General features: G+C 36.0%; 1 long non-coding RNA gene across 1 annotated transcript in view; it reads right to left on the bottom strand.

Moving 5' to 3' along the window:
* Positions 1 to 11,881: 11,881 nt before the first annotated feature.
* LOC309843878 overlaps positions 11,882 to 27,514 on the bottom strand; it is a 50,019-nt gene continuing 34,386 nt past the window's right edge. Inside the window, exon 3 of the long non-coding RNA XR_014300392.1 lies at positions 11,882 to 12,044. This is a non-coding gene — a long non-coding RNA (uncharacterized lncRNA). The remainder of the gene's footprint in view (positions 12,045 to 27,514) is intronic.

Here is a 27,514-nt window from a genome sequence, read left to right as displayed (position 1 = left end):
GTGTGGATATTTTGTGTATCCTCCAACTTTTTCCTAAGATGCTGTGGAAAGTAAACATCCTCTGGGTAAGCCTCTTGCTGAATCAGATGCTTTACTTCAGAAACTTAGGAGCTGACTTCCATCTCAATGAAAGCAGCCAGTGGACCCTACTAGCTAGCAAACACTTCTGTCGAAACAAACCTGTACTTCTTTATTTCTTCCTTATTAGAGTATAATACAATTGTTACTTTGTATGAATGACTAATGTGTTTTTTTAAAAGGCCAAATACAAATAACAATTTTACAAACACAATATAGAATTTAGAATGTTTTCTTAACAGGTTGGCGACATTGAAAAAATGTAGAAGAAAGTGAATGGGGACTTAACATTATGACTTGGATAAAAAATCTGAAAGGAAAAGGTTAAAGAGAATCTTATTATTATTTGGTAAGATAGTGAAAGTCAACAAATAAATCATATCAAAGAGAAGATAAACGGCCTTAAGTCCAGGGCCACACTCATGTCCAGATGAACACAAGCAAACAACCTACCAAGGCAACTTTGAAAATACAGGCTGCATTGGAAAATAAATAAGAAAGGAGAAGACGAGATAAAGGGAATTTTCTTCCAAGGGGCTGGCCAGATTCTTACTAGAATACTATGACTACTTTTTGAGATCTAGAGAGCTTGAATATGGTTAAGTATTTGGAAAATAAGAGGAGAAACTATGGATCATAGTGGATTGTTACTATGGAAGCTACTGTGAACTGGATTTCCATTCCACCAAAGTAAAAATGAGAAGCAAATGGGATAAAGAACAAAATTGGAGAAGCAGATTTTTGATGCTGTATGACGTATCTCACTTGATAGTTTTCTAATGGTAACTGTGGTAAGAGTAATTGTGGGGTCCAATAGTGAAAGTGAATTAAAAAAAAATTGTAACATGATTCCTCTGATATTTTGTCAAGTATTTTATAAAGTTTAATATTTTCTGAAATAATTAAAGATAAAATTCTTTAAACGTATGCTAAATTTAATAAAAAATATATAATATACATGAACTACCTACTCAAATTTAACAATATCTGGTACACTACTTTTTAAAAAGAAATACATGTAAAAGCCACTGGGAAGGAGCCCTCAAACAACAGCCTTTGTGCGATTCTGAGCAGCACCTTAACCCCAAGCTTGTCTGTATTTTGCTTTGTATTAACCTTGAGGCAGCAAGCACATGGGCTGTCTATGAGCTAGAGACTCTCGTGGGTCAAAAAGGCCGTGTGCACAGTTTAGCATTGAACTTAGAGAAACTTAGTAGAGCAACCATAGCTCCAGTTACACTGGCCACTACTGAGAAGATGGTCATAGTCATGACTGGAGGCTCTAGCAGTACAGGGCAGAGATCTATGTTAACAGCTGTGGACAACTTCTGCAGAGCTTCCTCTTAAGCCACTTCAGGACTATGCCCATAGTGGATGATGCCTAGAAGAGGCTGAGAGTCCTGCATGTCCACTGTTGGGTTCTTGAGTGAGTACTTGCTCTATTGCCATTACTTTGGTTTGTGGTCCTTAATATAAAACCCTCAGACTGGTGGGACCTCAGAGATCCCCTGAAACTCTCAAAGCAAAATTCTAAATTGTATTTTGTTAGACCTGGCATCTTTCTTGTCTGATATTAAAGTTCTTTGGAAAATGAACTTTTTTTTTTTTTTTTAACCCAGTGTAATTGTTGGGTTCAAGGAGATTCCCTTAGTGACTTTCCTTATGCTGATTCAATAATCCTTTATTAATATTTTGGTGACAACCAGGAACATAGTCTCAAATTCCAAATTTAAGGCTGTATCTTCTAAAATGAAATGAGGATACTCTGTTAGTTTGGGTTTCTACAAAAGTAGAATCTAAAGTAATATCTTCCATCCTGGCGGTTTATTTAAGAAGTCCTTCCAAGGAACAAAGGGATGGAGTGGAGAAAGAGGAAAAGTCAAAGCAAATGTGCATTATCAAGTTGGCCACCAGCTCAATCCTGCCAGGATCTTCCCATGTCCATTATCGGATTGTCCATAGAAGGGATCAAACTATGGGCTCCTCTCCCATAAGTGAAGGATGGTTAATTCCATCCCACTCCCACATGGTATCTGTGTGAGTTCTGGGCAAGTTCCTAGACCTAGGTAGGAGGCTTGAGGGTCTTTGTACAATTGAAAAGAAAAATCCTCTATTTACACCTATACCAAGTGGGTAAACACAGCAATGTCAGGTATAATGTCACAGGTATAAAAGGTAAACTGAGGGGAGTGAGGCAGCACACAAGAGGTATTCAATACAAATACGGGATTTTGAAAATTGAGTTTACAGACAAATTGCAAATTATAAAAAATGTGATGATTTATTTTGGTCAAAGTCCAAAATATCAATAGGTACTTTCAAATTTTTAATTTAAAAAAACCTTTTCCTTGAGATAGAACTTTTTTTCTTCTTGTTCAGTCTAAAATAGCCTTTGCAAAAGAGATTGGCAGATTACCTTTTGTTGGAGGTGCATTCTTAAATTGCAATTATTTTGGTTTTGGAAGAAGCAGAGAGTAGTGATGGTATTAAGTTAATTAAGGTAAATATTAGAGAAGATATTGTTTTACAGGAAAGATTTGAATAAGCTTAATAGTAATTATTTTTGCATGGTTGGCAATCAGACTCCAGGTGAACAGAGCAGATCTTATCTTAAACCAAGAGCATTCAGAGGCTGAATCTATCAAATTAATATCAGGAGTGCTTGGAGTGAGATAGAAGACTGTAACTATGAAGAGAAAATCTCACAGTTATATTCTGCAAATTCAAATTTCAACAGGTAAAGTGAGAGAATCACATTCACTGTTCATTTTCTTTCCATAAGGCACCTGTGATCCAAGAGATGCTGTTCAAAAATGCACATGGATGTTCCCCAATGTCCCCCACCCCCATCCTGCCTAATTTAAAAGGAGCACAGTGCAATTCATCAGGAGAGAAAAGAGAAAACAGGAAAAGAAATAAAGTGAGGTCCTTTGGCTACATTTAAATAGTGCTGAATAATGATGCTAGGTTTTGTTGCAAACCCAGCAAGTACGCTGATCAATATTGTGCAGAACTAAATGTAGTAGACTCTCAGTCAAATACGATTTCAGAATAGTTCATTATTTTTGCCAGCCTGTGCAGTGCTCAAAATGGGAAATGGTTCATATGATCTCAGATGTAGCAAAGTTCTTGGGCTTTGAGTATCATTGTGAATTCCAGAAAAAAGTGAAAAGTCTGGAAAATTTATTCCAAATTTGGCATCATAGAAGACAAAAGTAGTTATCTATCTTCTCAGTTATTTCTTCTCAGGTGTAGTTATTTCTTTATTCTCAGGATGGTAGAAATTAAATCAGGGGTTAGATGATTTTATGCTTTTTGTTGGTTTTAAAGGAATGATCACATTGTGATACATTAAAACAGTCCCGATTAAAAACTTTTTTATAGTAAACTTTGTAGATTAATCATTGGCATTTTGAACACAGTACTTAAACTACATTTGCTAAGCCATTGGTAGTTAAAATGCATCATGCTTGAGATCAAATAGATCTATTCCTAGAATGAAAAGTACAGACCTTTTCTAGCTGCTGTATTTTATCACAACAATAAAAGCCAGCATATACTGTGTGGGATACAATTCAGCTTTTTTACATTACAATTTTAATTACATTTGTCTCACCATTAACTTTTTTCTTTCTCCATTATGAGTTTCTATTTGACTTTCAATAGAAAGGATTTTTTTAAGTTGATATTTACTTTAAGATAAAAAGACTTTCAAAACATTGAATAAATGTCAGTAATTTTGGGAAATTAAAAATCTATCACGGAGATTTTATAGGAGAATGGTTAATGTCAGGTAGAAATATAAAGTCTGAGAAATTTCTTCTTCTTCTTCTTCTTTTTCTTTTTTACATATATCTTGTCTTTTTTGGATCTTCCTACCTATTTAGTCTCCTCATTAATTTGGAAGACCCAATATGTTTTCTCCATCAAGGAAAATAAGGCGTGATTTAATTTTCAAAGAATTGAAGTAATACTATTTTATAAATATAAGTACATTTCTGTGCTTTACTTCTATTTAGGTGTTTTATCCAAATGACATCATCTTTAACTTGTTATTCTAATAGGAAATACCAACCTTCTAGATTGCTAAAAAATCCACAATGTTAGGATAGGATATTAAAGAGAACAAAATATTTTAAATAGCATAAGAATAAAAAAAATGCCATTCTGAATGAGTTCCATTTTCCATCCAGACTTGCATTCAGACTGTAGAAAGTATCAAAGAATTTGGAGTTTGGTTTTTCCTAATGTTAAAAATTCACGGGCGCCTGGGTGGCTCAGTGGGTTAGGCCTCTGCCTTCGGCTCAGGTCATGATCTCAGGGTCCTGGGATCGAGGCCCGCATCGGGCTCTCTGCTCAGCAGGGAGCCTGCTTCCCTCTCTCTCTCTCTCTGCCTGCCTCTCCATCTACTTGTGATTTCTCTCTGTCAAATAAATAAATAAAATCTTTAAAAAAAAAAAAAATTCACAATTTCCTAATAATAAAAATTTTTCTAATAATGTTAAATTAGATGTTTTCTAATGTTAAATTAAATGTTAAAATGTTAACCATTTTCCTAATGTTAAAAATTCACTTTAAAATGCCCATAGTATTCTAGTGAATCATTATGACTATCCTCCAAAAATACTCTCTAAACTCACAGACACTCTAGTAGTAGTAGTAGTAGTAGTAGTAGTAGTTATTGTTGTTGTTGTTATTATTCCACATATTCCGGCTGACAGCAATTTCCATGTATTTTCTTCTTTTGCTACTAAAAAATCAAGTATCTTCATTAACAAAGCCTCTGGTACATCCCTCTGTGCCTAAAACAGTAAAGAGCTGACCTTGGTTTCTTTCTATGGTATGTACTTAGAAGACACACTTTTTTGGTTCTGTTTTTGTTTATTGAGGTTGGGAGAGAAAGAAAAGATCATGCTTAAAGAGCTTACCTAAAGAGCCTCCTGTACACCAATCAGGTTCTACTGTATTGGGATGATCTAGAAGGTCTGCCCCTAAAATTAATACCTAGAATTTTGCTAATCTCCCTAGTCTGTGCTCTAGATATTAAGCTCCACTGATCAGTAAGTATTAACAAGTACAAGTATGTTGGAGAAGTTCCCAGAAGAAAGATAAATTTAGCCTTCTTGTCAACTCCCTGTTAAGGTAAAAAGAAGTAACAGCAAGCAGTTTATTGAGCACATTTTCTGGAAAGATGTCTTGTATATAGAAAGAATATGTCCAAGAGCTTCTAGAGAATTCACCAAAAATCTATGAGAACCTGTTGGTCACTGATTACTGGAAAGACCAAGTGAAGAATACATCTAAAATCTATTTCTGTTGATATGGTAAAGTTCTTTACTGAAGGTTTAATAAACTGTGTGAATTTATATCTAATGTGTCTATTACATTGTTGGTTACTATATCATCATCATCATCATAATCATCATAGCTAATAATTTGTTGAGAATTTATTAACTACTAAGTACAGAATCCTTAGAAGTCTACATTCATTACCTTTTATAAGATGATCTACCAAAAACCTCCAGTTAACATCATACTCAGTAATGGGTAATTATAAGCTTTTCTACTAAATCAGGTTCAGAAGAAGGATAGTCCTTCTTGTCACTCTTTTCAACATCTTACAGAAAGTCTTTTTTAATGCAATAAGGCAAGAAAATGAATAAAAAGTATGCAGACTGGGTAGGAAGATATAGAACTGGCCAATCACATGATTGTCTATGTGGAATGTCAAAAGAATCAACCAAAAACTCCAGGAACTAATAAGTAATTCTATTAAGATTGCAGTTTACAAGGATAAAAGATCATTACATAAATGTCAATCACTTTATGATACACCAACATGAACAAGTGGAATTAGACTTTAAAAACACAATACCGTCAGCACTCTCAAAAATGAAATATTTAGATATAAATCTAACAAAATATTTATAATGTCTATATAAGGAAAACTACAAAACTTCAATGAATGAAATCAAAGAATTAATTGAATAAATACTATGTGTTTATGAATAGAAACACTCAGTAATTGTCAAGATTTTTGTTCTTCCCAGTTTGATCTCTAAATTCAATGCTATTCAAATTAAATCCCAGCAATTATTTTATGGGTATCAACAAACTGATTTTGAAGTATGTATGTAGAGGTCCTTGCTGGCTCACTTAGTAGAACATGTGACTCTTGAATTTGGGGTGGTGAGTTCGAGTCCCACTTGTGTGCAGAGAGTACTTAAAAATAAAACCTTAAAGAAAAAAATAAAGTATATATGGAGAAGCAAAAGATCCAGAATAGTCAACACAGTTTGAAGTTGAAGAACTGAAACATCCTGACTTCAAGACATGGTATATAAAGTTTCAGTAATCAAGACAGTGGAGCATAAGGAATAATGCAGAGGACATGCGGAGATGAAGAGGAGAAGTGAATTGGGGGAAATTGGAGGGGGAGATGAACCATAAGGGACTGTGGACTCTGAGAAACAAGCCAAGGGTTTTTGAGGGGAGGGAATGGGAGGTTGGGTGAGCCTAGTGGTGGGTATTATGGAGGGCATGTATTGCATGGAGCACTGGGTGTGGTGCATAAAAATGAATTCTGGATGAATTCTGGAACACTGAAAAGAAAAGAAAAAAAAATACAATGTGGTATCGGTGAAAGAACAGAAAAAACAGATCAATGAAACAAAATAAGCCAGAAACAGAAACTCATGAACAAAGTCGACTGATCTTTGACAAGGAACAAAGGCATACGATGAAATCAAAATAGTCTTTTTAACAAACAATGCTGGAACAACTAGATATTCACATGCAAAAATATAAAAACTAGACACAGGGTTTACCCTCTTCCAAAAAATTAACTAAAAATAAAGATATAAATATAAAATGCAAACTTTAAAACACATATGATAACATAGGAGAAAACCTAGATGACCTTGGGTATGGTGATGGTTTTTAGATACAACACCAAAAATACAGTTCAGAAAAAAATAATTGATGTTAGACTTTATTAAAATTATAAACTTCTGCTCTATAAAAAATAATATCAAGAGAATTAGAGGATAAGACCCAGACTGGGAACAAGTGTTTGCAAAAGGAACATTAGATGAAGGACTATTATCTACACATGTACATACCTCTTAAAACTTCACAATAAGTAAACAGACAACTCAATCTTTTAAAAATCAGCCAAAAATCTTAATAAACCCCTCACTCAGGAAGCAAACAAGCATATGAAAATATACTCCTCATTATATATTATAAAGGAAAATAAAATTAAAGCAATTCATACCCATTAGAATGGCCAAAATTCAGAGCACTGATATCAGGTGCTGGTGAAGATGTGGAATAACAAGAAGTTTCATACGTAGCTGGCAGGAAGACAGTTGGGCAGTTAGTTCAGTTAGTTAGCTTACTTAGTTTAATTTAGTTAGATAGCTTACTTAGTTTAGTTAGTTTATTTAGTTAGACAATTTGGCAGGTAGTTTGGTTATTTAGCTTACTTAGACAATTTAGTTTCTTACAAAACTAAATGTAATTTTACCGTGCCTCCCAGTACACTCTTGGCATTTATCCAAAGGGATTGAAAATTTGTGGTCCACACAAAAATCTGCCATTGATGTTTATATCAATTCCACTCATAATTGTCAAAACTTGGAAGCAACAGAGATGCCTTTCAGTAGGTGAATGGCTAAATAAACTGTGGTACCTCCAGAGAATAGAATGTTATTCAGCACTAAAAAGAAATGAGTATCAAGCCATGAAGAGACATGGAGGAACCTTAAATGCATATTACACAGTGAAAGAAGCCAATCTGAAAAGGCTGCATTCTGTATATATCTTAACTGTATGACATTCTTGAAAAGGCAAAACTATGGACATGGTAAAAAAACATTTGGGTGAGAGAACCAATAGGCAGAGCACAGAGCATTTTTGGAGCAGAGAAAATACTCTAAATCATATTATGATGATGGATAGAAGTCATCACACATTTTTCAGATGCACAGAACACACACCAAGAGTGAACCATAATATAAGCTATGGATTTGGGGTGGTTATGATGTGTCTATGTAGATTTGTCCATGGTAACACATGTACTATTCTGATGAGAGATGTTGATAATGAGGAAAGCATGCATGTGTGGTGGGAGAGGGGATACTTTCAATTTTGTTTTGAACCTAAAACTTCCTTAATTTTTTTGAAGTAAACTCATTAAAAAAAAAAAAAACAAACCCTATGGGTTAAGTTCGTTTATATCCCCATTTTGCTGATGATAGTCTTAAAAATATTTGCAATTGAAAACATATAGATGAGAGAATGATGGATTAGTATATATACACATAGATATTGCATAGCTTGATATTACAGTTATTGAAGGTAGACAACCATATAAATTTTATCAAATGATAGGTGTTTTTAGGCAATAGTCATGATAACAAAGAACTTCTGGCTATGAAAAATGTTTCCATAAAGGACAATATTTCTATGATATGTAGAATGATGCAGTAGACAATAGATATGAGAATTTGCAAAGCTAATAGCTGCTAAATAAGAAATTAATCATGTGAAAGAATTTCTTTATTTCCTTCCATTATCATCCATCCACTGGAGTCCTATGGAGTCCCAAACCCAATACCAAGAGGTAAATAAACTGATAATGTTTAGAAGACATTTAGTTTCCAAAATTAACTTCTGCAATGAGTCTCAGAAAGATTTATCACTAAGATTTTCTGGAATAAGATGTATATTTGCTTAGAATATGATAATATTTGTGTTTGCTTAATATTACAAGATCAAACAATTTGAAAATAATGCCTTAAGTCAAACAGGCATGTGCCTGCATGAAAATGGAAGGAAAGCCTTGTGAAGAGAATAGATGGACTCAAAATATTAATACTTACTTTAAGAACCACCCATTCAGTTTGTGACTATTAAAAAATTGCTTTCAAAATATATGTTGAAAGTTGCAGTTGCGGTCAAAATGCAGTAGTGGTATCCTACTGGATATCCTACTTGACAAATGGCGTTTTGCAAAAATACATGACTATCTTTACTAACAGTTTCATCTTATGAGCTTAGTAAGGCAATGAGTGCATTTACTCTTCTAGACTTAACTGATCAATAACACAATTGATGAACTAGCATCACTCTTGAGAAAAAGTGACCGTTGTCGTGGTGAGGGTTATTAGAGATGCAAAAAGGCATCCAAAAGCATTCTTAGTTTACAAAACTCACTGTAGGAACCTGTTTTAATAAGAGCTCCTGACCTTTGCTAACTCAGCAAGTTGTAGGTCTCACTCACCTAATGTTATTTTTATTATATTCTGAGTGTTTATATAAGAAAAAAATGAAAAGAATATTGAATAATTGTCTTCTCTTTGAGCCCAAATTATACTTAAACTGTCTAATATCAGGTGATTAAACAAATCTATTTTTTAAAAATCACAACTTCAAAATCCAGTGGAAAATACATGGACAAATTGGTGGTCTCTTTCATAGCAAGCAACTAAAAAATCACCGAACATCTCTTAACTGCCTACTTTATGCTGAGAAATTAATGTAGCTAAAAACATTTATTTGATTATTGTCCATCCTTCTTTTTCCAAATGAGAAAAGTTTTTTTAAAACTTTTTTTCATTTAGATAACTTCAATATGTGCAATGGAGTATTATACTCTAAATGTATATTTACTTCCAATTCTGAGTTTTACATTTAACAATAGTTAATTATTTTGCCTTTTAATCCCTTTTAGATGGTGCCATTTGTTCTTAAGGCCTTCGCTGTCCTCTTTGGTAGCACAGCTGGAGTGGAACCTGAAGACTCTGTGGAGCACGTCTCTCTGCGTGAACGTTTAAAAAAAAATCACAACTAGTAGGCAAAAAGCCATTTCCTCTAGTCAGGCTGTGGTTATCTTGATCTAGCATGACAAATTGGTGTTCCCAGAGTGGCTGCAAAGTAATCAGACTGTGACAAATGGTTTACTTATAGCAATTTGTTTCCATTTTACTGAAAATTTCCACAGTCTTAAAAAAATAAAAAGATTTTTAATGGCATTTGAACGTTGTTGAAAGTGAGCTGCTTGAAATGGTCCAAGCTGGACCTAGAATCATTGTGATCTCCCTTGAGATGTGATAGGAGTGAGTCATGCCTCTGTCCATTGGTGTCAGCCGAGTGACCCTCTAACCCACGTGGGGTCTTTTAAGATTCCATTGTCATCTTGAACTAGAGAGACCTTGGTGCAAGTGATTTCTGGTTACCTCATGTTTTTTCAACATCATGATGGTGCAAAAACAATATGCATTCAGTAGAAATTGTACTTGGAATTTTGAATTTGGATCTTTTCCCAGCCCAGTGATATGCTCCACAATACTCTCTTGCAATACTGAGCAATGGCAGCAAGCCACGGCTCCCAGTCAGCCATGTAGTCACCGGGGTAAACAACTAATACACTTAAAACTGTTCTGTAACCATACAATCCATACAACCATTCCATGTTTCCACTTTAGGACAGTATTCAATAAATTGCATTAGATATTCAACACTTTATTACAAAATAGGCCTTGTGTCAGATGATTTTCCCCAACTATAAGCTAATGTAAGTGTTCTAAGCATGTTTAAAGTGGTGTAGGTTAAGTGGTGATGAAGCTTAAGAATATTGAAATAGATTTTGTTTGATGGATATTTTCAACTTACATCATGTTTATCAGGACTTAACTAATCATAAATGGAAGAAGATCTGTATCAAGTATGGCATGAATTATCTTCTTTAAGTGTTTGTCCAAGTCTGGCAAGACACACTTTTATTGCAATAAGGAAACATCCATTTGGGCTTGGATTCTCTTTAGCCTGGTCTCCAGCTTTCTGGAATAGTATTCCCATACCCCTGCCTACTTCTGTTGATCTTTCAGCAAGTTCTCCTTTTGTCCTTGGTGGGATCTTCTATGATGACTTACAAACTAATTTGTACTAAACCCTGAGTTGCTTCGTGGTTAATGCTGTCTTTTGTCTCTTTCTCACTTTTGTGAATCTATTCATGGTCTTCAACTGATGCTCTGCAGGTTTTTTGGAGAAGAGACCTCTTTCTTTTATGTTACTTTCCTAAAGGAAGGTGGGGATTGGCTCGCAGAAAGGCAAGGCTTAGTATTGAAAGTTAGCACACTGTCAGACATTAAGTAAGGTGATTTGCCAATGTTATCTCATTTCACCCTGTAAGGTCAGTATTATTCTCCCCATTTTATACGTAAATGTGACTTAGAAAGATGAAATTAATTGTTAGAAATTAAGTATCTGTGCAGTCTTTTTCCTGTCCACATCCTCAATACCATGCTTTGTTTTTATTTCTCAGTTCATAAGTAGCATGAGGCATTCTTCCTATTCCATTGGCCTGTGTTGTGAGTTAATTTTTTTAAAAGGTGACAAAACTATGCATTAGCAGAGAAATATTTAATAACCTAGATACTTAATTAAGTAGAAAGAAAGTGATTTCTTAAAGACATTGCAATGTTAAGCTTCAATTCATATATATCTTATTTAAAGCCACTTGCTTTACTCTGTACATACTTGCTGTTTTTATAGTATATTACTCCTTTAATATTGTTGCCCACACTCTTCTCTAAATATATAATGAAAAAGAAGTCTCTAAAGAGGAAAATATGTTATTTATTATTTATAATGTATCTTCATAGGTCTAGTCATAATTCTAAAATAGTAATTTTCATATGCCTCTAGTATATCCTAATAATTATTGGAAATTCTTTGCAATGCCATAGGATTTCACTTAACTATAAATTAAATAGTCACAACTCATGATCTCTTTCTGATGTTCTGTTTTATTCTGGAGTCTCTTCCTCTTCCCAACCTGTTTTGTTTCTCCCTTAGTGATCAGATTATTTCTTGGGCATAATACATGTGGCTCCTCTTCTGTCCTTTACTTTGAATTCTAAGAAAGGCTTTGAGATAAATACAACTCTTTGTTTTGCCAACTGAGGGGGGAAAAATAAAGAAGGCTATTTGGTTTTGTTTAAATAACAAATATTGTTTACATGTGTCTCCCTTTTACATAAGGTAAAAATCAGTTAGTTATACATGTTCCATACAAGACATGATTTAAACAACCCATGGTATATTTAATCATAGCCTCCATGCTCAACTGTCATTGCTAATCTGATTGTATTTTTATTTTCCTTATATTATTTAAAAATTATCTTTCCAGTTGAAAATACTAAACATGGTTTCATTGGTCTAAGAAAATAGAGCAAATAATTAAAGATGCAGATTGATGAACATATGTAAGCAATGTGAAAGAAAAATAATGATTCTTAATCTGCCAAAACTTTACTAATATCCAAAAACAGTTTCAAAGGATTTTTTCTTTCTTGGCTTTTAATGCAGTATCAGATATGGGCTTTATAGTTATCAGTAGAATGTATATCTGAGATCTACTTTTATTTTCATTAATACATTCTAATAATATTCCTTTGTACCATATTGAATGCCTCAATTTTGGTGGAATTGTCTGATTATTCAAAAATTAGGTAAGATACATTCTTGTTTTAAGGTATAGTGTTCTTTATTGATTTGACTTGATTCTGGGTTTGATGAAAAAGTCATATTGGGAAATAATTACATTTATACCGTGCTGTCTTTCTTTTGCTTTGAAAAAATTTGGCTAGATAATAATGCCAATAAAAAGGATTAGGAGGGTAAGAACTTTGTTTTGCCTCTAAATTTTAGCATAATATCAGTTCACATTATAAAAATTAGTAAAATAATGCAAAACATATCATTCTTCCCTTCTACCAAGGAAATATATACTGGGCATGACTCATGAAGGGTGCTGAACACTTTCTGCAGGGAGAAGATTATTCCCTAGGCTTCTCTCCTTCCAGTATAGTTTGAGTAGATATTTACAAGCCCCTCAATCCATTGCAATGACCCTAAAAGATTTCCAGTCAACTTAAATCATATGACTTCATTAAGTAGAGTGTATTAATTTGGAGGTCGCATTACATTCACTCCTCCATGTTGCTGGTATAATACTAGACTCAAAGACTGTCTACCACCCTTCACCAATAGGCTTCAAGTGAATCCAAAAAAGTAGACTGATTAGAAATAATGTGTCTCACACTCAGAGTATGAGCTTCTTAAGATATAAAATATATTCTTCCTTGAGATCTTGGAGATAGCTCTGTTGGAGAGCCATTTCATAAACCTGACAGTGCCTCTTTAGGAATATTTCTGTATTAAATTGTTGCTATAGTTCTTCTTCCTTCCAGGGAGAATTTTCTTGAAACATAAATCCAGTATCAATTTTTTTTGAATACTCAGCAAGGACTGCTGTCTACTATTCTTATCAGAGCAATAACTTTGAAGATAATTACTTCAATTATGCCTCTCTTCCCTCTCATAGTTTTCCACTAACTTAAATTCAAGCACAGTTCATTTCTCTCTTTTAACAGTGGCTGCTGGAACTCACATGCTCTTACCTGACTGCTATGTAGGCCTTAATCTCTTCACAGAAAAATTTGCTATCTGAATATTGATTTGGAACCTGGATCTCCCCTGAAAATACTTCTCCCCTTGTTCCCAACTGAGTGAAATGCTTTTATTCTTTCAAGCTCAGGAAACATGATGGCCTAGGGTTAGTACTGATAATTTCCTAACTCCCAAATATATATTTTTTTTTATCATAAAGCAAAAGCCACTCTTTCTTTAAGGATCATGATATATATGCCATCATGTACCTCTCATTATTGACGTCATCCTTCGCCATCTTGACAACATTATTCATTCTCTGTGGGCTTTGGAACCTAGCTCTCAAACTTCTTCCCTCCACAGTAAAATCAACCATCATCAATTATTCAATTTCTACATGTAGGTAATCTTTCCAACGAATAGCTTCAACGTATCTTAACTTTGATATCAGCATCCCTACCCCAATTCCACTCCCAATTCCACCATCACAACAATACTGTGGACCTCATCTCTCAAACTCTTTCAAAAAATCTTAAAATGCAAAATGTCATCATCTTACCAAATCTCCTGCCCTTTTCGGTTTCTTGTGCCTGCTCTTATTCATGAAGAAATATGGCTTCTCTTTCCCTCTGCTTTCTCACAGCCTGTCACCACATCACAGTATCTCTCTGCTTGACACCTTGGTAGTTTGTTTCATCAACTTATATGCTAGCATCCTAACACTCCCATTCCTTCACTTCACAATCATGAAAATTTTTAGATCATCTATCTTGCATGTGTGCAACCATCCATCTTGTTATTTGCTGTTCCCAGACTTCTGAATACTGTTAGAGAAAATAAACTATTGTGTGAATTAGTGCCAACGATTTGGTCTCCAGATGGGTTTTTAGCAGAGCTCAGCAATTCTTTTTCAAGTCCTTGGTTCTGTTCTCTCTCCAATTTCTCCTATATGCCATTTCTAAACAAAACTAATAACTTTATGCTTCTAATTCACAACTATATTCCTCATTTTTAAATTATTCTTTTTTTTAAATGTTTTTCATTTTCAAGCTGGTAACCTGCCTCTTACTTCACAAGGAAATTTTCAGGCTATTTTGTATGATATCCCCGAACTTCACATATCTTGTTCACAAACGTGATATTGTCATGTTTTTGAGATAATAAATTTGTTTTTTTTCTATTTATTTCCTGGTCCTGCTTCATCAAAGACAAGAACAACTCTGATAAATGACATTGAGAGCCACAATGGGACTGACAGACTTCCCTAGGAAAGGAAGAGGAATAATACTATATCCAGCAACATGTCCTCCACACACAAAGAGCAAATAAAGATGTTTTCAGAGAAAATGAAAGAGAGAATTTATCATCAAAAGACCTGTCCTTCCATAAACAGTAAAATCCGTAGGAATATGATCCCAGATGGAAGCACAGAGCCTCAAGAAGGAATAAGAACATCAGACATGGTAAATATGGTCATTGACTATGAACAATTAATGACTGTTCAAACAATAACAGTAATAAAAATATCTTAAAGGATTTATAATGTGTAGTAATAAAAATAAGACAAGAGCACAAAGCTAAAGAGGGATTAAAGGAACTAAACTGTTATAAATTTCTACATAAGTGAGTGATAAAAGTATTAATTTCAGAGAGATTATAAATTAGGGACACAAATAATATAATCTAGGGTAATTATTAATAGGAAAACAGAGTAATTTTAACGAAGAGCTCATAAGAGGAAAATAGTCATAATAATAAAACACTTGATCAATTTAAAAGGGAGCAAAAAAGAAGTATATGAGACAAATTGAAAACAGATAAGATTTTATAGTTAGACTTAAACAAGTCCATATTACATTAAATGGACTAAGGACCCTAATTAAAAGATTGATAATAAAAACAATACCTAGGGTGCCTGGGAGGCTAAGCCTCTGCCTTAGGCTCAGGTCGTGATCTCAGGGTCCTGGGATTGAGTCCCACATCAGGCTCTCTGCTCAGCGGGGAGCCTGCTTCCCTCTCTCTCTGCCTGCCACTCTGCCTACTTGTGATCTCTGTCAAATTAATAAATAAAATCTTTAAAAAAATAAAAAATAAAAACAGTACCCAACTATATGTTTTTATAAGATAGAATATGAGACAAGTAAACCTAAAGGCTGAAAGTAAAATAATAAAAAAGGCATACCAGGAAAAACTATTCTACTTACAGATAAATATCATTGAAGGCAAGAATCATATTAAAGATACAGAAGACCTTCTCATGATTATAAAAGGTAACTTGATAGAAATGTACTAATTCTAAATTTTTGTACAGCTAAGAATACAGACTAAAATATATAAAGCAAAAATAAACAGAACTAAGAAGCAATATCCACTATTAGAATAAATTTTTAAATATGTCTCAGTAACATAGGAAAACATGATTAGACAAAAATCAGTAAGCATACAGAATATCAGAAAAATATGATTAATTAATTTAATCTAATTGATAAATATAGAAAATTACCCTCCAACAAGTGCATAATACAAGATATGTCTATGCGAGGGGTGCCTGGGTGGCTCAGTGGGTTAAAGCCTTTGCCCTCTGCTCTGGTCATGATCCCAGGGTCCTGAGATCGAGCCCCGCATCGGGTTCCCTGCTCAGCGGGTAGCCTACTTCCCCCTCTTTCTCTGCCTGCCTCTCTGCCTGCTTGTGATCTCTGTCAAATAAATAATAAAATCTTTCAAAAAAAGAAAAATATATCTATGCAGTATTTGCCAAAATTTATTATGTGCTGGGTCTTCTAGAAAGTCTAGGCAACAAAAGGCAAGGGAAGCAAGGGCAAAAATGAACTATTAGGACTTCATCAAGATCAAAAGCTTTTGCACAGCAAAGGAAACAGTCAACAAAACCAAAAGACAGTCAGAATGGGAGAAGATATTAGCAAATGACGTATCAGATAAAGGACTAGTATCCACATTCTATAAAGAACTTATCAAACTCAACACCCAAAAAACAAATAATCCAATCAAGAAATGGGCAGAGGACATGAACAGACATTTCTGCAAAGAAGACATACAGATGGCCAACAGACACATGAAAAAGTACTCAACATCACTCAGCATCAGGGAAATAGAAATCAAAACCACAATCAGATACCACCTCACACTAGTCAAAATGGCCAAAATTAACAAGTCAGGAAATGACAGATGTTGGAGAAGATGCAGAGAAAGAGGAAACCTCCTACACTGTTGGTGGGAATGCAAGCTGGTGCAGCCACTCTGGAAAACAGTATGGGCGTTCCACAAAAAGCTTAAAATAGAGCTACCCTACAACCCAGCAATCATGCTACTGAGAATTTACCCCAAAGATACAAATGTAGTGATCCAAAGATGCACATGCACCCAAATGTTTATAGTACCAATGTCCCTAATAGCCAAACTATGGAAAGAACCTAGATGCCAATCAACAGATGAATGGATAAATAAGATGTGTTGTATATATATACTATATATATATACTATGTAGTCATCAAAAGGAATGAAATCTTGCCATTTGCAACAACATGGATGTAACTAGAGGGTTATGTTAAGCAAAATAAGTCAATCAGAGAAAGACAATTATCATATGATCTCTTTGATATGAGGAACTTGAGAGGTAGGGAGGGGGCTTTGGGGAATAGGGAAGGAAAAAATGAAACAAGATGGGATCAGGTGGTAGACAAGCCATCAGAGACTCTTACTTAATCTTACAAAATAAACTGAGGGTTGCTGGGGGCTATGGGAGATAGGGATAGGGTGGTTGGGTATGGACATTGAGGAGGGTATGTGCTATGGTGAGTGCTGTGAAAGGTGTAAGCCTGATGATTCACAGTCCTGTATCCCTGGGGCAAATAATACATTATACATCAAAAAAAAAGTAATTAAATTTTTAAAAATGTAAATTATTCAATAATTAAATAATGAGAGGCTTGCTTCAAAAAAAAAAGAAAGAAAGTCTAGACAAAGATTAAAGAATTGAAATAATAAAATTTGGTCTTTGTCCACAGAAAAGATAAACTAGCTGTGAATAACAAAAAGCTAACTCCCTTTAATTTTGAAATTTACCAATGTGCCTCCAAATAACTCATTAACCAAATGAGAATTCACCATGGAAAAGGAAAAATGTATTAAATTGTGGAATTGAATAAAGCCAAAATTTTAAAGAAATACATAGCCTTAATGTATATAAAAAAAAAGACTTAGCATATATAAGTCAATCAGAGAAAGACACTGAAAATGAATGAAACAAAGATGAAGTGAAATAAGATGAAATGAAGCAATTAATGAAATGAAACAAGATGAAACCAGAGAGGGAGACAAACCATAACAGACTCTTAATCTCAGGAAACAAACAGAAACAAACAAACAAGCTGGAAGGGAGGAGAGTGGGAGGGATGGGGTAGCTGGGTGGTGGACATTGGGGAGGTTAGGTGCTATAGTGAGTAGTGTGAATTGTGTAGGACTGATGAATCACAGACCTATACCCCTGAAACAAATAATACATTATATGTTAATAAAAAAATAAAAATGAACAAATAAATATTAAAAAATAAATAAGTAAAAAAAAAAAGGAAAGGGAAAAAAAGGTTAAAATCATTATTAAGTGGTGCCTGGGTGGCTTCAGTGGGTTAAAGCCTCTGCTTTCGGCTCAGGTCATGATCCCAGCGTCCTGGGATCGAGCCCCGCATCGGGCTCTCTGCTCTGTGGAGAGCCTGCTTCCTCCTCTCTCTGCCTGCCTCCCTGCCTGCTTTTGATCTCTCTCTCTCTCTCTCTGTCAAATAAATAAGTAAATAAATCTTTAAAAAAATCATTATTAAAAATATTTGTCTTGGGGTGTCTGGGTGGCTTAGTCATTAAGCATCTGCCTTTGGCCTAGGTCATGATCCTAGAGGTCCTGGGATCGAGTCCCTGAATCCGGCTCCCTACTCAGCAGGAAGCCTGCTTTTCCCTCTCCCACGCCCCATGCTTATGTTCTCTCTCACACTGTGCCTCTCTCTGTCAAATGAATAAATAAAATTTTAAGAAAAACTTTTCTCAAGGAGTGGGAGAATAGCAAATTAAATCCTCCAAAAATAGGAGGAAGAAAATAAAAGATGAAAGAATAGAAATTAAGAAAGCAGGAAAACAAACTGGAATTCTCACAAATGTCTTCTTTTTTTAAAAAATATTTTATTTATTTATTTGACAAACAGAGACCACAAGTAGGCAGAGAAGCAGGCAGAGAGAGAGGAGGAAGCAGGCTCCCTGCTGAGCAGAGAGCCTGACACGGGGGCTCTATCCCAGGACCCTGAGATCATGACCTGAACCAAAGGCAGAGGCCCAACCCACTGAGCCACCCAGGTGCCCCTCTCATAAACTTCTCATAGGATTCTTTTTTTTTTTTTTTTTTAATTTTATTTATTTATCCGACAGACAGAGATCACAAGTAGGCAGAGAGGCAGGCAGAGAGAGAAGAGGAAACAAGCTTCCTGCTGAGCAGAGAGCCCGATGTGGGGCTCGATCCCAGGACCCTGGGATCATGACCTGAGCCGAAAGCAGAGGCTTTAACCCACTGAGCCACCCAGGCGCCCCAAACTTCTCATAGGATTCTTAATTAGTGTAACCGATGGCCAGGACTGAGTACAGGCCAAAAATGGTAGCAAAATCCTCATTGCCTCACTATCACCAGCAAATACAAAATTCATGGGACAAAACACCATAGGTACTGTGAGGCAGTAAAAATGCCCCTGATATTTCTAGTTTACCTGAAATAATGCTCAGCAATCTTACGTCTTGACTAGCATCAAAAGATAAATGGAGCATAATATAAAACTGTATTCTTAAAAAGCGCAGTAATTGTCAGGTTATTGGGTAATTCAGATAATAACTTGTGTACATGGTTTCCCACACTGCCCTCTACTCTTGCCCAATGCCTATATTGAGGCCATACTCAGAGCTTTGAGGTTTTGTAAAAATAGATACAACTTCAGAAACCATTAGGAGAAAAATCATCTTTACATTTATGAGAAGACAGAGAGACAATTTACATAGCCCAGCCACAATAAGATGCCCAATTCCTTTGGGCATCTCCATTTTCCTCCAAATGTTCCTCTTCCCTCTGGACATCTTGTCTTTCTCTGTGTCTCTTTCTAATTTTCTTTTTCTCTCTTTTTTCTTCTCTTCCTACCAGCTATAAAAGTCCATTCAGCAATTCAGTTGTGCAGCCAACGTAGCACATCAGCTCCTTAATTTGCGAATCAGTGACTATATGTTATACTTGAAGCACACATAACAGGTCTCAGTTTACCCAAACATACTTGTTCATTTTAATCACAACACCTTGTTTTGAATCATGAAGTTTTCCAATAGAAAATTAAGCACCAAGGTATGACATGATTTTCTCCAAGTTTATATCAAGTAATTAGTGAAGCTGAAATTGAACCTCGGCCTGGGTCTTGTTACTGAATTCATCTTTTCCACCACTCACTAGTTTCTTTATATGAAGCTCTAGGAGCAAACATGATGAATAGGAGGATGAACATTTCCTGCCTTCGAGTACTTGAAAATATTGTAGAAAGGAAAGATAAATGTAGTAATAGTTGTAATCTAGTGAAGAAGGTGAAATGTGATAAAATATAGTTGACATGCCATGGAGCCACAGAGAAGAAAAAGAATAATTCTGGAAGAAGAAGAGAGAGAGGATGAACTTGAAAAACTTAAGAAAGAGATGACCTCTGATCTCATGAATGCAATGGTGTTGAGTAGCTGTCAGCCATGTTTACTGGATTCTAAAGTAATATTAATCATTGTTTCCTAAATCACATGTTTTGCATGTATTTTTAACTAAAAATAAGTCTCCTTTAGTTCCCAAATAATTTTATTTATTTATTTATTTATGTGGCTGAATGATGTTCAGAATGCTTGAGAGCCACAGGACTGTAGAGAACATGTAAAATCTCACAGCAATACTTGTGGTAACTATTATTTATATGATATGTCCTGAAATTCAACACTTAATTTTATTTACTTATGCATGGCATTTGGTTGAATATCAACATGTGAACTATGTGAATCTTGCATCAATCTAATGCAGAGGTATTGATATTAAAATACCCAGAGAAATAAGTTATTAGTCATTTGTATGAAATTTATCCATGTCTGTCTTTAATATTATGCACTATATTGAGTCAAATATGCTAGTTGAATTTATTGTTATAGGTCTTATTAGTACAAGAACTTCTGCAGTTGTAACTCATAAAAAACTCTTTCTCCCCCCACCAAAACAACAACTTCTAGCACGCTTTCTTCTTGCATGTTAAATTGAATGCTATACCTTCTCATTCCTACTACTTAAATATCTCCCAAACTTCCCTACTTCTTTCCATCTCTACCAAATCAGTTTTCTATTGTTGCTGTAGCAAATTACCATAAAATTAGCACCTTAGAACAACATGTAATTATTCTTTTACAGTTCTGAAGGTCAAAAGTTCAAAATAGGTCTCATTGGACCAAAATCAAGGTGTCAGCTCAGGTGCATTCCTCTGGAGTCTCTAGGGTAGAATTTATTCCCTTGCATTTTGTAGCTTCTTAAGGCTTTCTATATTCCTCAGTTCATCGCTGCTTTTTTCCATCTTTAAAGCCAGTAATGCAGCATTTTTTAATTCTCTGACTCCAACCTCGTCCTCCATCTCCTTTCCACATTAAAAAGATCCCTGTGATGACATTGAGCTCACTTAGGTAACCCAAAATAATCTCTTCATTTTAAAGTCAGCTGATAGCAACTTTAATTCCATCCACAACTGTAATTTCCTCTGCCAGGCATACAACACAGTCTCGAGTTCCAGGGATCATCTAGGTGGACATCCAGGTGGACACCATTAGGAACTGATTGTTCTACCCTACTGCCTACAGTCATGGTTCTGGCCACTATCAGCCCTAGCTTGAAATGTCTCCATGCTTCTGTTCTATTCCTGTTTCCATCCATTCTGCAATCAGGATGATCTGACACATTATCCTCCTACCCTCCTAAATTATTATTTAGAATAATATCCAAATTCTTTAACATAAATTCCAAGATTGCATGTATTTGACCTTATTCAAGTTCCCAATTTTCTTTCTGATTACTCCTTTCCATCCTATGGAATGACTTCCAGCTCCCTGAATGAGCCACAATCTCTTGTCTTCACATATTATGTCTTTTGCCTAGGACATGCTTCCCTCTTTTTTTATTTACTATTTTTTAAAGATTTTTTTTAAGATTGTATTTATTTATTTGACAGACAGAGATCACAAGTAGTCAGAGGAGGAGGAGGAAGCAGGCTCCCCACTGAGCAGAGAGCCCGACGCAGGGCTCCATCCCAGGACCCCGGGATCATGACCTGAGCCGAAGGCAGAGGCTTTAACCCAATCAGCCATATGCTTCCCTCTTATATTGACTAATTCCTCCTTACCTTTTAGATCTTAGTGTAAATGGCATTTCCTCCAAATACTTTCCAAACACACAAATATGCAGAGATGTTTGGTCATTCCGCATACATGATCCTTTAGAACGCTACACATGAAAGGAATTATAGACTTCTCTTTTCTAATGTTTTATTTAATTAATAATTATCCATTCAATTTTAATAATTAATTTATTTAATCTAATTATTTAATTATTATTTTATTAGACCTCAGATACACTGAATTAAACTCATAGGTACTCTCAGTTCTTTTATGATTTCCAAATAGCTACCACCATTTCTACAATAGAAATTAAAAACCATATTGCAAAGTACTCTCACAATGGGAATGTCAAGATCTATTGAGTGTCTCTTGTCCACCAGGCACTAAATTAGGACTGCAATGCACTCACACAAGTATTGGCATCTCTTTGAGCAAACCATCAGGAGTAGGTAGGTTGTTCAGTATGGTTTGGCATCATCTCTGAAGATGTTTTGATAGTAACACAGATGTTAGTGTCAGGAGCCCTGTGAGAAATTGTGAACTTGAGCCACAGTTGGGATTCAGATGTATAATGACCTTTCCCATGGATAGAATAGCTAGTAAGACATAAAATAAGCCCTTTAAAGAAATTTATTATTCATTTAGGAGTCTACTAGAGTGGACTAACAGGTCAAGCATAGCCCATATATAAAAGAAAGCAATGACTCCGGCTTTCATGTGAGGCTGTTTCTGTCTGACCATCCAACAACCTGATCTTCTGTTCTACTCTCTCTCCACCTATAATGATTCTCAGAAAGAAGAGGGAAGTCTAAAGCTTCTGGTAGTAGAAAGAGCTCTGAAAGAGCTGGTCACAAAAGGCATTTCCTTGCTAGCTAAACAAGAGAAACATCACAGACAGGTTTGGCAGAATCAGCAACAATGGTGACAGCCACCCCACAGCTTCGTGAAGATCTATGGTTTGGAGGTTAACAATGGAGAAAAAAGCAACCAACTAGGTGACCAAAGCTCAAAGAATCAAAAGGAAAGTGACAGAAAAGAACTACGGGGCACGGTGATCACAGGCATGGGCAGCAACTATGAGTGTGGGAACAGGATTAATCTCCTTATCCTTTTCCAGCCTCAACTCCCACACACACAAACACACACTGTGCCAGAGAGTCTCAAGGGGACGGTTAGGAAGGGTACAACAACAATAAGTAAGAGCCATTTCGATCTATTGAATGTTTACTGTTTCATTAGCTACTCTCAGTAACTATATAAGGTTCTTAACACTGGAAGTTAGATTTCATTTATTTATTTATTTACTTTTGGGTGGAAGAAATAATGTTTAGAGAGGTCACAAACTGACTGAAGATGAAGCCTACTACCAAGTAAGCAGAGACTGAGAACATTAAAAAGCTAAAGAAGCTACGGTTGGCTCTAAAAATTATTTTCTCTCCTTTTTTCATATGTAGAGAGTAGCAACAAAAAAGGAATAACTGGTATTCTTTCTACTGTGTACTCCATGAATGAGTCCAGTTTAAAAGGGTGCACATGTGTGTGAAAAGGAAAGGAAGAGAGAATAGAAAATGGATTGTCATTTTATTATCTTTGGAAAAAACAATGAGAGTATTTTTTCTTTGACATTCAGGCATTCTAACTTCAGGTTTAGAAAAACAGGTTGTAGACATTAACAAATATCTATTTGAGGGCAGTGGTGGGAGGGACACATTTGTGAGTTTTTCCCATGAAACCTTGATTAATAGTTACTGAATGCATGTGATTTGTCAATTTCAGACCCAAATCACTCCTGTTGTGGCACAAAACTCCTGATTGGACTTCAGGTAATGGACTGCAGTTTTGTGGGGAATTACCCTCTCACTGCACCGTACCACTCCCGGAGGTGTCTAGCTGTGAGGCCAGGACACTCTCTCAATGACAGCCCTCCTGCCGAGTCTCACCGTCCTTGCCCACAGAACTATGGAGCTGGCCTTTTTCCAAGACCCTGCAATTACTGTCCAAATGTGAAAAAGTGACCCCAAGATCTTGAGACTAGCCTGATTTTTCAGTGTGCCTTCCTTTCATATTTCCAAAAGTAGCCACAGGACTGGCTCACTCGCCCCTTGAAGCTGACTGAAGTTTCTTTCTTTGGGGCTGCCTGGGTTTTGCCTTTGAAGTTTAAACCTGGGAGCAGTTATCTGCCAGCCAGGATAAGCACTCCCAGGGCTTCCACGGGCAGCCGGTCCTCACAAAGAAGGGATAAGACCTCTGAGTGTGCTGTGCCATCTACCAACTAGCAGCAGAAAAGAGAGTAATCAGGGTTCTTTCCACAGGGTGCTCCAAGAGTGAATCCAATCAAATTAAAAGAAAGTCAAAGAGAAAAGATAAAAAAGCTTCAAAAGAGAACCCACAGCTGTGAACTTGCCTGTCAATCAGCAGGAGCCACAAGCCAATCAGAGTTGAAGTAAAAAAATTGCTTGAAAGAAAATGCATTAGAATCAGTTGCATTCCACTGGAGTACGAAAAAGAATAAAAAGCGGGCTAACCAGTACAATGTGTGGAAAAAGCTGATAATCAACCTGTACATCTAAGCCTGTCAATAAAGATTACACATGAAAATCTGAACTGGCAGGATTTTCGTGTGTCCAGCCATGATTTTAGCATCTTCATTGGTTATTGTTCATGATCTCACAAAGCTAATATAACCAAGACACTGAACCAAACTCTTAAAGAGTAAGTACTTTAGCTAACTTGGGGGCAAATTTAATTTGGTAATGGGTATGATTGCTGCCTTCTCTCTGTTGTAAGAGTATGCTTGCCCATCCTAAGAAGGTAAATCAATCTTTGGATTCCTAAATACAGAATTTTTATGCATCTTTTTTTTTTTTTTTTTTGATAGTGCCCCAAGTAGATTTTTTCCATGTAATACCAATTTTTTTGTTCAGGAAAAATCTGGCTCATTTCAGCAAGAGAGTTGGGTGACAGACGAGCAGGAGGGAAATGAAGGGTAGGAAAAGCCAGGAGTGGCAAGACCAGACGAAACCCATCAGCTTTGTGAAAAGGGAGGATGATGAAGTTTGGGGAGTTGACATGTCAGGAAACTGTGATCTTCTCGCCCACAGCATTATTTGTGGAGGAATGATAGCAGGAAGGACTCTTGCTAAGCCCATGTTGAGGCCTTCACAACACTTCCAGGGGGCTTATGGCTAAGTTTGCAGTTTGTGGAGAAGACAACCCTGTGGTATCTGTGCCACACAGAGTACCATAACCTGCCCTAAGGAACAACAGTAAAGGCGATGATAACCAAGGACCCCAACGAGGCCCATCTCCATTTTTTTCTGGCATTGTGGCAGGCAAAGTATTGACCCTACAAAGATGCCCACATTCTTAACCCAAGATTCTGTAAATATGTCTCCTTAAGAGGCAGAAGAGACTGGAGATGTGATCAAATTGGGGCTCTTGAGATGGGGAAATGATCCTAGATTCTCTAGGTGGACCCAATATAATCACTAAAGTCATTAAAAGAGGGAGACAGGAGTGTCAGAGCTTAATGAAGCCATGTGACAACAGAAGCAGAGGTCCGAGGGAGAGAGAGATTTGAAAATGCTACACTGCTGATTTAGAGGAGAGCAGTACGAGCCAAGGAATGCTGTTGACCTCTTAAAGTTAGAGGAGGCAGAGAAACAGAAACTCCAGAAGGACCACAGCTCTACCAACTTATTTTGGACTTCTGGACTGTAGAACTGTATGATAATATATTTGTGCTGTTTGAAGTCACTACATTTATACCTACTTATTACAGGAGCAGTAGAAACTAATACTGGCATCTTTTAAAATCAGTGTTCTTGTATAATCTGTGACACTATGGAATATTTGTAACTTTTAGGAACAAGGGACAATGCATACACAGAGATCCATAGGCACGTGTTATATAACCACAGCGCTGAGTGAATATAACAAGAAAGGAACAAGCCTAGAGCTTCATATATGTTACAGAACAGCCTTACATATTCTATAATTTTGCATACCTAAAACAATGAGTTGCTTTTGGTGAGGAGGACAGAAATGGGATTAAGGAGGGAATAGGGTTAGAAGGGAGCTAATCAACTAACGAGTCAAGAAAGTATGATTATCTCTACTTTCTGCACCAAAATTTTTTTAAGGAAAAAATAACAAATATACAGTGTGTCCACTATATTTTTAAATGAGATTGTAAATTCTATCTTTGTAATAATGGATATATGAAGAGACCTGATGCCAAATTCAAAATCTAAAGGAAATTATGATTTATTACAGCAAACAGATTACCCATGGAAAATCACTGTAATTTGTGGTTACACAGAGTTAACAAAAATTTAGTTTACTGTAATGAAAAATGTCACTTGATGATTTGGATCATCACTCTTGAGATGATCACCTTATGCTTTACTCTTTTAAATCCTCTGCTTTTCCTTCTAGAAATGAAATGCATCCCTGACTGTTTTATAAAAGTAAAAATGACTCAGTAAGAGAAATTATTCTTTAGTCTCAATGTGATTTCGACTTTTAAAAAGGAGGTCAGATTGACATTGGGGGTCTAACAATTTCTGAGTCATAGAACATGATAAGAATTAGGAAGAATCCTCTGAATTCACTTGCAGGAAAGACCTGTTTACAGAAAAAAAAAAAGGGGGGGAAGAAGTGAGGGAAGGAGGAAACGAGGAAGAGAAAAAGAAACACAAATTTCAAGTCAAAAGTATATTTTATTTTATTTTAAGATTTACTTATTCATTTGAGAGAAAGAGGGAGAGAGCACCAGGAGCAGAGGATGGGGGTGGGAGTGGGCATGGGAGGTACTGGAGAAGCAGACTCCCCACTGAGCAGAGAGCCAGACTTGGGGCTTGAACCCAGGACCTGGAGATTATGACCAGAGCTGAAGGCAGACACTTAACCAGCTGAGCCACCCAGGCGCCCCTCAAAAGTATATTTGAAAACGCACAGCAATAATCAGAGGAATAAAATCTTACAGAAAATATCTGAGTTCTGTTAAATATAAAACTAAGGGAAACCTTGACCTACTGAGAAAAAAAATCTAGATTTGAAAATCTGTTCTTAAGATAATTACATTTTGCAGGGAGACATAAGCCGGGTGAGACTCTGGACATCTGATTTTAAGAAGAATTAATTTTCTGTTTATTTTTGTGTAATCCAACTGAAAGCAGTTTTCATATTTGTGTGTACATGTAGCTGTGTTCTCTTATGTTTATTTTAATGCTAACTACAAAATTTCTTTTTTTTTTTCAAAGATTTTATTTATTTACTTGACAGAGAGAAATCACAAGTAGATGGAGAGGCAGGCAGAGAGAGAGAGGGAAGCAGGCTCCCCGCTGAGCAGAGAGCCCGATGCGGGACTCGATCCCAGGACCCCGAGATCATGACCTGAGCCGAAGGCAGCGGCTTAACCCACTGAGCCACCCAGGTGCCCCGCTAACTACAAAATTTCTAAAGGAACTAGCATCTGACCTCCCAACGGATATTTGATATTTTTCCAAATATTACCCAGGATTGTGGATGGTTC

This window comes from Mustela nivalis, assembly GCF_964662115.1.
Source record: "Mustela nivalis genome assembly, chromosome: 11".
NCBI lineage: Eukaryota > Metazoa > Chordata > Mammalia > Carnivora > Mustelidae > Mustela > Mustela nivalis.
This window is presented reverse-complemented; position numbering and strand designations above follow the sequence as displayed.